Consider the following 17,571-nt stretch of genomic DNA (forward strand, 5'->3'; position numbering starts at 1 on the left):
GATTTGGAGGGGCGATCCCTGGGTTCACTCCAGGCTGAGGGATGATGGATGGGAGCAGCGCTGAGGAGAAGGACTTGGGGAGATGATGAGAAGGTGGAGAGGAGCCCCACCGTGGGGTCCCAGCCCAGAACCCCCCCGTGTCCTGGGCTGCATCCAGAGCAGCGTGGCCAGCAGGGAGGGACGGGATTCTGCCCCTCTGCTCCGCTCCGGGGACACCTCCTCGGGAGAATTGTGTCCAGGTCTGGAATCCTCAGCAGAAGGAGGAGATGGAGCTGTTGGAAGGGGTCCAGAGGAGGCTCCAAGGATGCTGCGAGGGCTGCAGAACCTCCCGTCCGAGGACAGCTGAGAGAGTTGGGGTTGGGGAGAAGAGAAGGCTCCCAGGAGACCTCAGAGCAGCTTCCAGTGCCTGAAGGGGCTCCAGGAGAGCCGGAGAGGGGCTGTTCCCAAAGGGATGGAGTGACAGGATGAGGGGGAACGGGGATAAACTGGAGAGGGGCAGAGTTAGACTGGACATGAGGAGGAATTCCTTCACCATGAGGTTGTGGAGGCCCTGGAAGAAGTTGTCCATGGAAGCTGTGGCTGCCCCATCCCTGGAGGTGTTCAAGGCCAGGTTGGATGGTTCTTGGAGCCCCTGATCCAGTGGGAGGTGTCCCTGCCCATGGCAGGGGTGGGACTGGATGGGCTTGGAGGTCCTTCCAACCCAACCCATCCCATCACTCATGACACAGGACCCATCCAATCCCACCCCAAGTCCATCTGCAAAGCTCTCGTCCCCCCACGCCGGACATAGAGAGCGTCGCCTGGTGCAGCCCATGGACCTCAGCATCTGCAGATCCTGGTGGAGCCCATGGGTCACCTCAGCACCAAGAGGTGCCCACACGACCTCTCCTACACCATGAAGGCATCTCCGGAGTGGGAGATGGAGGGGTGTTTGCCATGAGAATTCCCTCACCAGGAGGATCTGGAGATCCTGAGGGCTTTGGAGCCTCCCTCCCGCAGGAACTCCTCGGAGCAGGAGCGTTCGTAGCCATAGGAACATCCCTTGACATGGTCACCTTGGCAACCACAGCTTCACATTGGCGCAGAGCACATGCAAAGCCCCGTGTGTTCCCCCCCTTGGTCCTCCTCCCACGTTGAAGCCTTCCCAACCAGGAGGTCCCACTCCGGTGGCTCCTCCACCACCTCCGGGAGCAGCAGGGAACCACCATCAAGCCCAGAGAAGGGAGTCAGAACCTTCCAGAGTCCCACAGACCAGCGTGGCCACCTCGGCTTGGAGGGTTGACATCTCCTTGCACCCCAGAACCTCCACGAGGTCCTGATGTGGAGCACCACAGAGTGAGGACACGATGGGGCAGAGGCGGAACCATAGCATCGCGTGGTCAGAAAAGACCTCGGAGATCATCGAGTCCATCCATACGTGTCCACCACTAAAGGAGATCCCTGAGCACCACATCTCCCCGGCTTTTAGACCCCTCCAGGGATGGGGACTCCACCACCGCCCTGGGTGGCATCGGCACGGCCGGAGAACCCTTTCCATGGAGAGATTCCTCCTGATGTCCAACCTGAACCTCCCCTGGAGCAACTCGAGGCCGTTCCCTCTCATCCCATCGCTGTCCCTTGGGAGAGGAGCCCAGCGCCCACCTCTCCAGAACCTCCTTCCAGGTGGTTGGAGACGATGAGGTCCCCCCTCAGCCCCTCTTCTCCATCCCCAGGGCCCTCAGCCGCCTCTCAGAACCCTCGTTCTCCAGACCCTTCTCCAGCTCCGGGCCCTTCTCCAGACGCTGCAGCCCCTCAGGGTCCTTCTTGGAGTGAAAGACCCAAACCTCAACCCCGGAGTGGAGCTGTGTCCTCCCCAGGGGGACAATCCCTTCCCGGCTCCTGGTGGCCACCCCATGGCTGATCCAAGCCAGGATGCCATTGGCCTTCGTGGCCACCGCAGCCACCGCTGCCTCCTGGTCAACCGCCGGTGACCAACACCTCCAGGGCCTTCTTCTCCATGGGGCCACAGGCAGGAGAAACAGGAGCCCCCGGAGCCTGTCCCACCACAACCAGGTTGGTAGAAGCCACCTCTGCTCCCTCCATCTCCTCACCCCCACAAGTGGTGGAGCTGAGGATGAGGAAACCCAAGAATGAGGTTCCTCCACCTCCTGAGCAAAATCCATGGTGTCCCCACCCATGGAAGCATAAGCGGGTGGACACTCAAGCCCTGGAGGTGACACCTCCAGGTGACACCATGAGCTCAGGTGAGCTTCAGGACCGGATCTCCAGGTGAGGTGGAGGATCTGCACCGAACCGCCGCTCTCCCGACTCCAACACGGACACAGCAAGAAACTCAAGGACCTCCAGGAACGACACCATCCATGGAGGAAGGGAGACAGCTGAGCTGCTGCCAGGAGCTACCAGCGTCCCACCATGGCCTCATGGCATGGGTTGGGTTGGAAGGGACCCCAAAGCCCATCCGGTTCCACCTCAAATCATGGAATGGGTTGGAAGGGATCTCAGAGCCCATTCGGTTCCACCTCAAATCATGGAATGGGTTGGAAGGGACCTCAAAGCCCATTCAGTTCCACCTCAAATCATGGAATGGGTTGGAAGGGACCTCAAAGCCCATCCAGAACCACCCTTCATGGGCAGAGACACCTCCCGCTGGATCAGGGGCTCCAAGAACCATCCAACCTGGCCTGGAAGCCCTCCAGGGATGGAGAAGCCACCACTGCTCTGGACAACCTGGGCCAGGGCCTCTCCAACCTCCCAGGAGAACGTTTCTCCCCAAGATCTCATCTCCACCTCCTGTCTTTGAGCTTCAAAGATGGTCCCCCTCGTCCCATCTTTGTCCTCCCTGAGCCCTTCTCCAGCTCTCCTGGAGCTCCTTTCCCTCCTGGAAGCTGCTCGGAGGTCTCCTCAGTCTCCTCTCCAGGCTGGACAACCCCAATCTTCTCAACCTGAGCTCACAGCAGAGGTTCTCCTGTCCTCACATCATCTCCAAAGCCTCCTCTGGACCCTCTCCAAGAGCTCCATCTCCTTCTGCTGAGGCTCCATCACCACCACCACCATCCCACCACCATTCCCTCGTTCCACCTCACCCGCGGTGGCTTTGGCTCTCCCCACCCTGCAGGTGTCCTGATGTCCCCACCAAAGCTCCGGGGCCACCAACGTGGTGGAAGGTGGATCTGACCTGTATGGAGGGACCCGGTGGGATGGGGGTGAAGAAGCCCTTCTGTGGGAGCTGCTGTGGGGGTGGTGGACACCCCAGAAAAGCATCTGGCAGGAGGTCAGGCGGCCGAAGGCACCGCGCGGAACCCTCCGGATCAGCTCAGGGTAAGAGGATCACATCACCTCCATCTGCTCGTCTGGGGCGGAGGGGACAACCCGCGGCCCATCCCACCGCCACGAGGGGGACAGGGACGGCGGCGGCGCCACCAGAGAGGGGGGACATCAAAAGATGGGGGACAACGGAGAGGGGGGACATCAGGGAGGGGGGACAACGGAGTGGGGGGACACCAAAGATGGGGGAGACAGCAGAGATGGGGGACAACAGAGATGGGGGACATCGGAGATGGGGGAGACAGCAGAGATGGGGGACATCGGAGGTGGGGGGACATCGGAGGTGGGGGACATCAAAGAGGGGGGACATCGGAGATGGGGGACAACGGAGATGGGGGACATAAAAGATGGAGGACAACGGAGGTGGGGGACAACAGACACGGGGGACACAAAAGATGGGGGACACCGGAGATGGGGGGAAAGCAGAGATGGGGGACACAAAAGATGGGGGACACAAAAGATGGGGGACAACGGAGAGGGGGGACAACGGAGAGGGGGGATATCAAAGAGGGGGGACATCGGAGATGGGGGACATCAGACACGGGGGACACCAAAGATGGGGGGACAGCGGAGATGGGGGGACAGCGGAGATGGGGGGACAGCGGAGATCGGGGACACGAGAGATGGGGGACAATGGAGAGGGGGGACAATAGAGAAGGGGGACAACGGAGAGGGGGGACAACGGAGAGGGGGGACAACGGAGAGGGGGGACAACGGGGATGGGGGACACCAAAGAGGGGGGACAACGGAGAGGGGGGACAACGGAGAGGGGGGACAATGGGGATGGGGGACAACGGGGATGGGGGACACCAAAGAGGGGGGACAATGGGGATGGGGGACAACGAGGATGGGGGACAACGGAGAGGGGGGACAACGGAGAGGGGGGACAACGGAGAGGGGGGACAACGGAGAGGGGGGGACACCAAAGATGGGGGACAACGGGGATGGGGGACAACGGGGATGGGGGACACCGTTGGGGTTCAAGGTAGGACCTGGGGGTCCAGATAAGTACTTGGGGTCCAACCTGGTGGAGCTCCAGACAGGAGATGGGGGTCCAGGCAGGAGGTGGGGTTCAGGGGAGGAGATGGAGATCCAGGGAGGACCTGAGGTTCAAGGGAGGACCAACCGAGGTCCTCGGTAGGACTTTGGACTCCAAGAAGGATCTCGGGTTCTTGGTAGGAGCTGAAGGTCCAGACAGGAGACTGGGGGTCCAGGGGGGACCTGGGGGTCCAGGGGGGACCTGGGGTTCAAGGGAGGGACCTGGGGTTCAAGGGAGGGACCTGGGGGTCCAGGGGGGACCTGGGGGTCCAGGGGGGACCTGAAGTTCCAGGGAGGACCTGAAGTTCAAGGGGGGACCTTGGGGTCCAGGGAGGACCTGAAGTTCAAGGGGGGACCTGGGGTTCAAGGGGGGACCTGAGGGTCCAGGTAGGACCTGAAGCTCTACGTAGGACCTGAAGCTCTACGTAGGACCTGAAGTTCCAGGTAGGACCTGGGGGTCCAGGTAGGACCTGAAGTTCAAGGGGGGACCTGAAGTTCAAGGGGGGACCTGAAGTTCAAGGGGGGACCTGAAGCTCTACGTAGGACCTGAAGTTCCAGGTAGGACCTGGGGGTCCATGTAGGACCTGGGGTTCAAGGTAGGACCTGAAGTTCCAGGCAGGACCTGAAGTTCCAGGGAGGACCTTGGGGTCCAGGGAGGACCTGAAGTTCAAAGGGGGACCTGAAGTTCAAGAGGGGACCTGGTGGTCCATGTAGGACCTGAAGTTCCAGGGAGGACCTGGGGGTCCAGGGAGGACCTGGGGGTCCAGGGGGGACCTGGAGTTCAAGGGGGGACCTGGGGTTCAAGGGGGGACCTGAGGGTCCAGGTAGGACCTGAAGTTCAAGGGGGGACCTGAAGTTCAAGGAGGGACCTGATGGTCCATGTAGGACCTGAAGCTCTACGTAGGACCTGAAGTTCCAGGTAGGACCTGGGGGTCCAGGGAGGACCTGAAGTTCAAGGGGGGACCTGAAGTTCAAGGGGGGACCTGAAGTTCCAGGTAGGACCTGGGGGTCCATGTAGGACCTGGGGTTCAAGGTAGGACCTGAAGTTCCAGGCAGGACCTGAAGTTCAAGGGAGGACCTGAAGCTCCAGCGAGGACCTGAAGTTCAAGGGGGGACCTGAAGTTCCAGGGGGGACCCGGTGGTCCAGGGGGGACCTGAAGTTCAAGGGGGGACCTGGAGGTCCGTGTAGGACCTGAAGTTCAAGGGAGGACCCGAGGGTCCATGTAGGACCTGAAGTTCCAGGTAGGACCTGAAGTTCCAGGGAGGCCCCGGTGGTCCCGGCAGCGCAGGCAGAGGCACCGCTCCAGTTCCCCACACAGGTCCCACTGGTGGAACCAGGTGGCCTCAGAGGTCCCTTCCAACCCAACCCATCCCGTGACCTCCAGCTGCCCTCAAGCAGAACCAAGAGGTGCCCAAAGCCGCGTTGGTGGCCACGGTGGCACTTGGATGGCTTTGAGAGGTCCCTTCCAACCCAACCCATGGTGTGGTTGGATGGAGTCCAACCACAGCAGGTGGTGAAGGTTCTGATGTCCTCCCGGAGGATGAGGAACAAACGGCAGAGCCCGAAGCCCCATCTGAGCTCCAAGAGCTCCAAGATGATCCATCCAATGTCACATCCCAGAATGTGGTCCTCCAAGACCAGCGGCTCCTGTCCCACCCGGATGGACCCAGCGGACCCGGGCACCTCCTCTCCAGCAGGACCTTCGCTCTGGTTGCCCCCACAAAGCACATCACCGCGGTCACGACCAAGCGTTGACCCACAAGTGCTTCCAAGGGGTGAGGAGAACCTCAACCGTGGAGTGAGGAGAACCTCAACCATGGGGAGAGGAGAACCTCAACCATGGAGTGAGGAGAACCTCAACCATGGGGAGAGGAGAACCTCAACCATGGAGTGAGGAGAACCTCAACCATGGAGTGAGGAGAACCTCAACCATGGGGAGAGGAGAACCTCAACCATGGAGTGAGGAGAACCTCAACCATGGAGTGAGGAGAATGTCAACCACCCTTCCAAACCCCTCGGAGCCAACCGGAAGCTGTCCTGTCCCTCACAGCTCCGGTTCTCCACCCCTCAGAAGTCCCCTCAGCTGTCCCTGAGCACCACCAGGTGGTCTCCAACCCCACAACCCCTTCTTGGGACACGGTCGTAGGATCCTCAGCAGCCCAAAGCTTCTCCCTCCACCCCAGAAGGTCTGAGGTGACCCTCAGAAGATATAGAAGGACAGAACGGGGCCTCACCTGGAATGAGGGTCACGGGGGCAGCGTCACAGCGCTCCTTCTTCATCGACCTGTGGAGAAGGAGAAGGTCAACCATGGGGAGAGGAGAACGTCAACCATGGGGAGAGGAGAACGTCAACCATGGGGAGAGGAGAACGTCAACCCAAGAGAGAGGAGAACCTCAACCCAAGAGAGAGGAGAACCTCAACCCAAGAGAGAGGAGAACCTCAACCATGGAGTGAGGAGAACCTCAACCCAAGAGCGAGGAGAACGTCAACCATGGGGAGAGGAGAACGTCAACGTCAACCATGGGGTGAGGAGAACGTCAACCATGGAGTGAGGAGAACCTCAACCATGGGGTGAGGAGAACGTCAACGTCAACCATGGGGTGAGGAGAACGTCAACGTCAACCATGGGGAGAGGAGAACGTCAACCATGGAGTGAGGAGAACCTCAACCATGGGGTGAGGAGAACGTCAACGTCAACCATGGGGTGAGGAGAACGTCAACCCAAGAGTGAGGAGAACCTCAACCCAAGGGTGAGGAGAACCTCAACCATGGGGAGAGGAGAACGTCAACCCAAGAGTGAGGAGAACCTCAACCATGGGGAGAGGAGAACCTCAACCCAAGCTCCTGCCCCACAGATCCTGGCACAGAGGGGCTCCTGCCCCATAGATCCGGGCAGAGGGGCTCCTGCCCCATAGCGCCGTCAGCCCCCCATCATCCCAACACGATCCATGACTCACGTCCCACCAGCACAGCCCCACATCTGCCCCACAGCATCCTCGTAGCCCCCTCTCTGCCCCACATCTGCCCCACGGTGCCCCACATCTGCCCCACTGCACAGCCCCACATCTGCCCCACAGCTCTTCCTGCCCCACTGCGCCCTATATCTGCCCCACGGTGCCCCACATCTGCCCCACTGCATTGCACATCTGCCCCACTGTGCCCCACAGCCCCCTCTGCCCCACTGTGCCCCACATCTGCCCCACTGTGCCCCACACAGACCCCCAACACACCACAGCCCTCCCACGCCCCACATCGCCCCACATCTCCCAGCACCCCCTCTACACCCCACATCGCCCCACATGGCCCCACGGCTGCCCCACACCACGTCCTGCACCCCAAATCACCCCCCCATCGCCCCCCATCTCTCAGCACCCCCCCTACACCCCACATCGCCCCACATGGCCCCACGGCTGCCCCACACCACGTCCTGCACCCCAAATCACCCCACATCGCCTCACACCCCCCATGTCCTATCTCGCCCCACACCACCCCACAGCCCACCCCACACCCCACATCTCGCCCCACATCTCACAGCCCCTCTGCACCCCACACTGCCCCACATCCCCCATCTCTCAGCCCCCCCCCACCCCACATCTCACCCCACATCGCCCCACATCTCACAGCCCCCCCACATCTGGCCCCACACTGCCCCACACCCCCCTATCTCACAGCCCCCTCACCCCACATCTCGCCCCCCATCTCACAGCCCCCTCTGCACCCCACACTGCCCCACACCCTCCCTATCTCTCAGCCCCCCCACCTCACATCTCGCCCCACACCTCAGAGCCCCCTCTGTACCCCACATCTCTCAGTCCTCCCTCACCCCACATCTCACCCCACATCGCCCCACACCTCACAGCCCCCTCTGCACCCCACATTGCCTCAACCCCCCATCTCACAGCCCCCCCCTCGCCCCACATCGCCCCACACCCTCCCTATCTCTGAGCCCCCCCACACCTCACATCTCACCCCACATCTCTCAGCCCCCCCTGAACCCCACATCTCACCCCACATCACCCCACACCCTCCCTATCTCTCAGCCCCCCTCACCCCACAGCCCCCCCACAGCCCACATGTCTCCCCCATCTCTCAACCCCCCCTCACCCCACATCGCCCCACACCTCAGAGCCCCCTCTGCACCCCACATCTCACCCCACATCGCCCCACACCCTCCACCTCTCAGCCCCCCTCACCCCACATCGCCCCACATCACACAGCCCCTCTGCACCCTACACTGCCCCACATCCCCACATCTCTCAGCCCCCCCAACCCACATCGCCCCACATCTCTCAGCCCTCCCTATCTCTCAGCCCCCCCTCACCCCACATCTCACCCCACATTGCCCCACACCCTCCCTATCTCTCAGCCCCCCCTCACCCCACATCACCCCACATCTCACAGCCCCCCCACCCCTCATTGCCCCACACCTCTCAGCCCCCCTCACCCCACACCTCTCAGCCCCCCTCACCCCACATCTCCCCACACCTCTCAGCCCCCCTCCCCCCACACATCTCCCCACACCTCTCAGCCCCCCTCACCCCACATCTCCCCACACCTCTCAGCCCCCCTCACCCCACACATCTCCCCACACCTCAGAGCCCCCTCTGCACCCCACATCTCACCCCACATCACCCCACACTCTCCCCATCTCTCAGCCCCCCCTCACCCCACATCTCACCCCACATTGCCCCACACCCTCCCCATCTCTCAGCCCCCCCACCCCACATCGCCCCACACTTCTCAGCCCCCCTCTGTACCCCACATTGCCTCAACCCCCCCACCTCACAGCCCCCCTCAACCCACACCTCAGAGCCCCCTCTGTACCCCACATCTCACCCCACATTGCCCCACATCCCCCTATCTCTCAGTCCCCCCACCCCACACATCGCCCCACACCTCACAGCCCCGTCTGCACCCCACACCTCTCAACCCCCCTCACCCCACACTGCCCCACACCTCTCAGCCCCCCCTCACCCCACACATTGCCCCCCTCACCCCACATCTCCCCATACCTCTCAGCCCCCCCTCACCCCACACATCTCCCCACACCTCTCAGCCCCCCTCACCCCACACATCTCAGCCCCCCCTCACCCCACACCTCTCAGCCCCCCTCACCCCACACCTCTCAGCCCCCCCTCACCCCACACATCGCCCCACACCTCTCAGCCCCCCCTCACCCCACACATCGCCCCACACCTCTCAGCCCCCCCCTCACCCCACATCTCCCCACACCTCTCAGCCCCCCCTCACCCCACACCTCTCAGCCCCCCTCACCCCACACCTCTCAGCCCCCCCTCACCCCACACATCGCCCCACACCTCTCAGCCCCCCCTCACCCCACACCTCTCAGCCCCCCTCACCCCACACATCGCCCCACACCTCTCAGCCCCCCTCACCCCACACATCTCCCCACACCTCACAGCCCCCTCTGTACCCCACATTGCCCCACACCCTCCCTATCTCTCAGCCCCCCCTCACCCCACACCTCTCAGCCCCCCTCACCCCACACCTCTCAGCCCCCCCTCACCCCACACATCTCCCCACACCTCTCAGCCCCCCTCACCCCACACCTCTCTCCCCCCCCCCGGCGGTACCTGCGCTCCCCCCATGGCTGTGGGCGCTGCAGAGGCCGCTCCGCTCTGGGCCCCGCGCGGCCCCGGGGGGGGAACGGGGAGGGGGGGGGGAGGTTTTAGTTTAAGGCGTTGCCATAGCAACGGGGGGGGGGAGAGGGGCGGAGGGCGGCGGAGCGCAGCAGCGGGGGCGGTGGGAAGCGCCCACGTGACCACGCCCACACGTGACCCGCCCACACGTGACCACGCCCACACTTCCCCGCGCCCCCTCACTTGCGGCCGCGCTCCGCCCCCCTCAGCCCGGCCACGCCCCCTCCGTGCCGTCCCCGCCCCTCACGTCATCACGTCCCCTCCGAGGTGGCCACGCCCCCCTCCCTCAGAGCTCACCACGCCCCCTAAGCGCCCTTCACCCCCCCCGGTAGGCCACGCCCCCCTCCCGTCATGGCCACGCCCCCTGCGCTAGCCGTGCCCCCGCCCGCCTCTGCTCACGTCTTCCCTTTGACCACGCCCTTCTCTGACCAGGCCCCGCCCCTCCCGCTGACCACCCCCGTGCAGCCCTGGCCACGCCCCCTCCTGCGCTGGCCACGCCCCCTCCAGCTCCAGCCTCGCCCCCTATGCTGATCACGCCCCCTTCCGTCTAGGCCACTCCCCCGTCCCAGCTCTGGCCACGCCCCCTTCATCCTGTCCACACCCCCTCACCACTCTCTGCCCCACAGCTCTGCCCTAAAGCCCCACGGCTCCACCCCACGGCTCTGCCCCATAGCACTGCCCCATAGCTCGGCCCCACAGGAGCACTGGGACCAGTTCAGCCCCATAGAGACCAGCACTGAGACCAGTTCAGCCCCATAGAGACCACTGGGACCAGTATAGCCCTATAGACTGCACCCCTGGGACCAGTTCTGCCCCATAGAGTGCAGCACTGGGACCAGTTCGGCCCCATAGAGGCCAACACTGGGACCAGTACAGCTCCACAGAGACCAGCACTGGGACCAGTACAGCCCCATAGAGACCACTGGGACCAGTATAGCCCTATAGACTGCATCCCTGGGACCAGTTCCGCCCCATAGAGCACAGCACTGGGACCAGTATAGCCCCACAGACTGGAGCACTGGAACCAGTCCAGCCCCAAAGACCGCAGCACTGGGACCAGTGCCGCCCCACATTGAGCACTGGGACCAGTTCTGCCCCATAGAGCGCAGCACTGGGACCAGTCCAGACCCACAGAGCCCAACACTGGGACCAGTTCAGCCCCATAGAGACCAGCAGTAGGACCAGTATAGCCCCATAGAGACCAGCACTGGGACCAGTATAGCCCCACACCAGCACTGGGACCAGTACAGCCTCATAGAGAGCAGCACTGGGACCAGTACAGCCCCATAGAGACCAGCACTGGGACCAGTTCAGCCCCACACCAGCACTGGGACCAGTTCAGCCCCACACCAGCACTGGGACCAGTACAGCCCCATAGAGACCAGCACTGGGACCAGTTCAGCCCCATAGAGACCAGCACTGGGACCAGTACAGCCCCATAGAGCGCAGCACTGGGACCAGTTCTGCCCCACAGAGCGCAGCACTGGGACCAGTACAGCCCCACATTAGCACTGGGACCAGTCCAACCCCATAGAGCACAGCACTGGGACCAGTCCAGCCCCACAGAGCGCAGCACTGGGACCAGTATAGCCCCATAGAGACCAGCAATGGGACCAGTTCAGCCCCATAGAGACCAGCACTGGGATCAGTATAGCCCCATCACCCCACATCCCCATCTCCCCACATCCCCCTCGCCCCACATCCCCATCTCCCCACATCCCCATCACCCCACATCCCCCTCGCCCCACATCCCCATCTCCCCACATCCCCATCACCCCACATCCCCATCGCCCCACGGCGGTACCTCCCCACATCCCCATCGCCCCACATCCCCATCTCCCCACGGCCCCATCTCCCCACATCCCCATCTCCCCATGGCCCCATCTCCCCACATCCCCCTCGCCCCACATCCCCTCGCCCCACGGCGGTACCTCCCCACAGGGGTCCCTCTGCTCTCCTCTCCCTCTCGGATCCAGAGGCTCCGGAGCCTTCGGGAAACCCACGGAGCTGCAGCTCAGCCCCTTTCCTGCCAGGAAGGACCTCGAGGGCCACCGCCCCACATCCTCCCACTGCTCCCAGTGCTGCTCTGAGTGGGTCTGGACTGGTCCCAGTGCTGGGGCTGGACTGGTCCCAGTGCTGCGCTCTATGGGGCTGAACTGGTCCCAGTGTTGGGCTCTATGGGGCGGAACTGGTCCCAGTGCTCAGTGTGGGGCTGAACTGGTCCCAGTGCTCAGTGTGAGGCTATACTGGTCCCAGTGCTCAGTGTGGGGCTGAACTGGTCCCAGTGCTGCGCTCTATGGGGCTATACTGGTCCCAGTGCTGGTGTGGGACTGGACTGGTCCCAGTGCTGAATGTGGGGCTGAACTGGTCCCAGTGCTGAATGTGGGGCTGAACTGGTCCCAGCGCTCAGTGTGGGGCGGAACTGGTCCCAGTTCCCTATATGGGGCTGTACTGGTCCCATTGCTGGTGTGGGACTGGTCCCAGTGCTGAATGTGGGGCTATACTGGTCCCAGTGGTCAGTGTGGGGCTATACTGGTCCCAGTGCTGCTCTGAGTGGGGTGGGACTGGTCCCAGTGCTCAGTGTGGAGCTGAACTGGTCCCAGTGCTGGTCTCTATGGGGCTGTACTGGTCCCACATCCCTGGTCCCAGTGCTCAGTGTGGGGCTGAACTGGTCCCAGTGCTGGTGTGGGGCTGTACTGGTCCCAGTGCTCACTGTGGGGCTGGACTTGTCCCAGTACTTAGTGTGGGGCAGTACTGGTCCCAGTTCTGCTCTCTATGGGGCTATACTGGTCCCAGTACTCATTGTGGGGCTGAACTGGTCCCAGTGCTGCTCTGAGTGGGGCTGAACTGGTCCCAGTGCTATGCTCTATGGGGCTGAACTGGTCCCAGTGCTATGCTCTATGGGGCTGAACTGGTCCCAGTGCTATGCTTTATGGAGCTGGACTGGTCCCAGTGCTGCTCTCTATGGGGCTATACTGGTCCCAGTGCTGCTCAGTGCGGGGCTGAACTGGTCCCAGTGCTGGTCTCTATGGGTCTGTACTGGTCCCAGTTCCCTGCATGGGGCTATACTGGTCCCAGTGCTCAGTGTGGGGCTGAACTGGTCCCAGTGCTCAGTGTGGGGCTGTACTGGTCCCAGTGCTCAGTGTGGGGCTATACTGGTCCCAGTGCTGGTGTGGGGCTGTACTGGTCCCAGTGCTGGTCTCTATGGGGCTATACTGGTCCCAGTGCTCAGTGTGGGGCTGTACTGGTCCCAGTGCTGGTGTGGGGCTGTACTGGTCCCAGTGCTCAGTGTGGGGCTATACTGGTCCCAGTGCTCAGTGTGGGGCTGAACTGGTCCCAGTGCTGGTGTGGGGCTATACTGGTCCCAGTGCTGGTGTGGGGCTGTACTGGTCCCAGTGCTGGTGTGGGGCTATACTGGTCCCAGTGCTGGTGTGGGGCTGTACTGGTCCCAGTGCTCAGTGTGGGGCTGTACTGGTCCCAGTTCCCCGCGTGGCTCTGGACTGGTCCCTCCCGCAGCTCCGTGTCCGGGTGGTGGCATCTCAGGGGGGGTCGTGGCTCCAAGCGCAGGAGATCCGGCTCCGTCCTATCAGGAGCAGCAGGAAACACCTTGGCCCGAGCCGGGATTGTCCCTTCCTGTGGGAACCAGGAGGAAACCAGGAGGTCCGAACGTCACCACCGGGACCGGACGGACGGACGGACGGACGGTGGGATGGATCTGCCCTGGGGAGACGCTCTGGGGCAGAGGGCGAAGGGCTGAGCGGACGTTGGCCGTGGATGGAGTGGGAAGGACAGATCCTGCCCAGCGCTGCTCTGCGGCAACCGCAGACTCTTCCTCCCACCGCGGTGACCGCGTCTCCACCCCATCATCACCCAACGGCTCCTCTTGAGCTGATGGTGACCATCATGGCAAGAACTTCTCCTCCAGGAGCTCCTCCCAACGCCTGGAACTGCTCCAGGTTGGTGTAACCCAAGAGCAACACCCGGCACTTGGCGTGGTAGAACCTCATCCCTTTGGTCTCCATCCATGGATCCAGCCTGGCCAGATCCCTCTGGAGAGCCTTCCTGCCTCCATCCATGGATCCAGCCTGGCCAGATCCCTCTGCAGACCCTTCCTGCCCTCCATCCATGGATCCAGCCTGGCCAGATCCCTCTGCAGAGCCTTCCTGCCTCCATCCATGGATCCAGCCTGGCCAGATCCCTCTGCAGAGCCTTCCTGCCTCCATCCATGGATCCAGCCTGGCCAGATCCCTCTGCAGAGCCTTCCTGCCTCCATCCATGGATCCAGCCTGGCCAGATCCCTCTGCAGACCCTTCCTGCCTCCATCCATGGATCCAGCCTGGCCAGATCCCTCTGCAGAGCCTTCCTGTCCTCCATCCATGGATCCAGCCTGGCCAGATCCCTCTGCAGAGCCTTCCTACCCTCCATCCATGGATCCATCCTGGCCAGATCCCTCTGCAGACCCTTCCTGCCCTCCATCCATGGATCCAGCCTGGCCAGATCCCTCTGTAGATCCTCCTGCTCTGTCTCTTCCCGTGGTCCCGCAGTTCTCCTGGCTTCTCTGCATGGTCTCCACCACTCTCCCATTTTCCAGACCGGAGGAACCAGATGGATCCAACCTCCACACTCCCATCCGGGAGACGCTGTTCCTGCTGCTCCCACTCATCGGCGTTCGCGTTGCGATCCTTCTTTGACCTTTGGAGAAGGCAACGCGAGCGTTGGGCTCCATTCCACAGACGGAACCCCGTGCTCCGAGGCTGTGCCATCCCCGCGTGGGACCTCCGGAGGTTCTAGACCACCGCGTTGCAGATCCTTCCAGTGGAGAGGGGCAGAGTTAGACCGGACATGAGGAGGAATTCCTTCCCCATGAGGGTGGGGAGGCCCTGGAAGAGGTTGTCCAGGGAAGTCGTTGATGTCCCATCCCTGGAGGGGTTCCAGGCCAGGTTGGATGGTTCTTGGAGCCCCTGATCCAGCGGGAGGTGTCCCTGTCCATGGCAGGAGGTGGGACTGGATGGGCTTGGAGGTCCCTTCCAACCCATTCCATGATTCCTGTTGGAAATGGATGGACTTTGAGGTCTCTTCCAACCCAAACCATCTCATGGTTCCATGATTCTCACTCGGTGTCAACCTGAACCCCCAGATCCCATCCCTGGAGGCGTTCCAGGCCAGGTTGGATGGGGTTTGGAGCTCCTGATCCAGTGGGAGGTGTCCCTGGAGTGGAACTGGATGGACTTTGTGGCCCCTTCCAACCCAAACCATCTCATGGTTTTAACTCAACATCAACCAGAACCCCTAGATCCCATCCCTGGAGGTGTTCCAGGCCAGGTTGGATGGTTCTTGGAGCCCCTGATCCAAGACCCAACCCATGACGCTCTATGAGATGTCTCCCACGGTGGCTGCAGTGCTGTGTGATGTGGCGTTAGAAGAAGCTGTGGTGGTGTCCACGGCCTCTCCTCGCTCCTCCTCGCCGGTCGCCTCTGCTCTCCAACCGGTGGGATCACGGATGGGTGGTGGATCAAACCTTCTTCTGAAGGAACCCTGAGGGGCTCCAAACAGCCCACCCGGAGGCTGCTGCCGGCACAGCCCGAGGCGTCTCCACGTCAGCGAGGAACATCCGACCCTTCCCAGTCCCACAGCAGCCGCTCCTCCACCAGGAGCTCAGGGAGAAGAGACACCACCTTCTGCTTTCAGCACGGCTGGAAAAGACCACCTCCTCCTAAAACTATGGAATGGGTTGGGTTGGAAGGGACCCCAAAGCCCATCCAGTCCCACCATGGGCAGGGACACCTCCCGCTGGATCAGGGGCTCCAAGAACCATCCAACCTGGCCTGGAACCCCTCCAGGGATGGGGCAGCCACAGCTTCCCTGGACAACCTCTTCCAGGGTCTCCACACCCTCACCATGAAGAAATTCCTCCTCATGTCCAGTCTAACTCTGCCCCTCTCCAGTTTATTCCCGTTCCCCCTCATCCTGTCACTCCATCCCTTTGGGAACAGCCCCTCTCCGGCTCTCCTGGAGCCCCTTCAGGTACTGGAAGCTGCTCTGAGGTCTCCTGGGAGCCTTCTCTTCTCCCCAACCCCAACTCTCTCTGCTGTCCTCGGACGGGAGGTTCTCAGCCCTCCATCATCTCCATGACCTCCTCTGGACCTTCTCCCAGAGCTCCAGGCTGGTTTGGGATGGAGAGGGGAGAGGAGGGAGAGAAGGGTGGTGTCCACCATGGCTGTGTTGGATGCCATCCATGCCTTGGAAGTGGAAGGAGCTCCCGCTGCCGCCTCCCCGCGGTTCCGTTGGCACCTCCTGCGCCTTCCCCGCAGCTTAATCACCGCTCTCCACACTAATGAGGTGACAACCGCTGAAGGCCAACACAGCTCCTGATTAACCTCTTAATTTGGTGACACCATAAGGCCCTATCTCTGCTCTGGATCCATGGATGGAGGGCAGGAAGGGTCTGCAGAGGGATCTGGCCAGGCTGGATCCATGGATGGAGGGCAGGAAGGGTCTGCAGAGGGATCTGGCCAGGCTGGATCCATGGATGGAGGGCAGGAAGGGTCTGCAGAGGGATCTGGCCAGGCTGGATCCATGGATGGAGGGCAGGAAGGGTCTCCAGAGGGATCTGGCCAGGCTGGATCCATGGATGGAGGCAGGAAGGGTCTGCAGAGGGATCTGGCCAGGCTGGATCCATGGATGGAGGGCAGGAAGGCTCTGCAGAGGGATCTGGCCAGGCTGGATCCATGGATGGAGGGCAGGAAGGCTCTGCAGAGGGATCTGGCCAGGCTGGATCCATGGATGGAGGGCAGGAAGGCTCTGCAGAGGGATCTGGCCAGGCTGGATCCATGGATGGAGGCAGGAAGGGTCTGCAGAGGGATCTGGCCAGGCTGGATCCATGGATGGAGGGCAGGAAGGGTCTGCAGAGGGATCTGGCCAGGCTGGATCCATGGATGGAGGGCAGGAAGGCTCTGCAGAGGGATCTGGCCAGGCTGGATCCATGGATGGAGGGCAGGAAGGCTCTGCAGAGGGATCTGGCCAGGATGGATCCATGGATGGAGGGCAGGAAGGCTCTGCAGAGGGATCTGGCCAGGCTGGATCCATGGATGGAGGGCAGGAAGGGTCTGCAGAGGGATCTGGCCAGGCTGGATCCATGGATGGAGGGCAGGAAGGGTCTGCAGAGGGATCTGGCCAGGATGGATCCATGGGGTGAGGTCCAACCAGGCCAAGGTCAGGTCCTGCTCTTGGGTCTCAACAACCCTGAGCAGCTCCAGGCGTGGGAAGAGCAGCCGGAAAGTGCTCCATGGAGAAGGCCCCGGGGGTGTTGGTCACCGGCGGCTGCAGCGTCCGGAGAAGGGCCCGGAGCTGGAGAAGGGTCTGGAGAACGAGGGTTCTGAGAGGCGGCTGAGGGCCCTGGGGATGGAGAAGAGGGGCTGAGGGGGGACCTCATCGTCTCCAACCACCCGGAAGGAGGTTCTGGAGAGGTGGGCGCTGGGCTCCTCTCCCAGGGGACAGCAATGGGATGAGAGGAAACGGCCTCGAGTTGCTCCAGGGGAGGTTCAGGT

The sequence above is a fragment of the Cuculus canorus genome, chromosome 1, assembly GCF_017976375.1.
Source record: "Cuculus canorus isolate bCucCan1 chromosome 1, bCucCan1.pri, whole genome shotgun sequence".
NCBI lineage: Eukaryota > Metazoa > Chordata > Aves > Cuculiformes > Cuculidae > Cuculus > Cuculus canorus.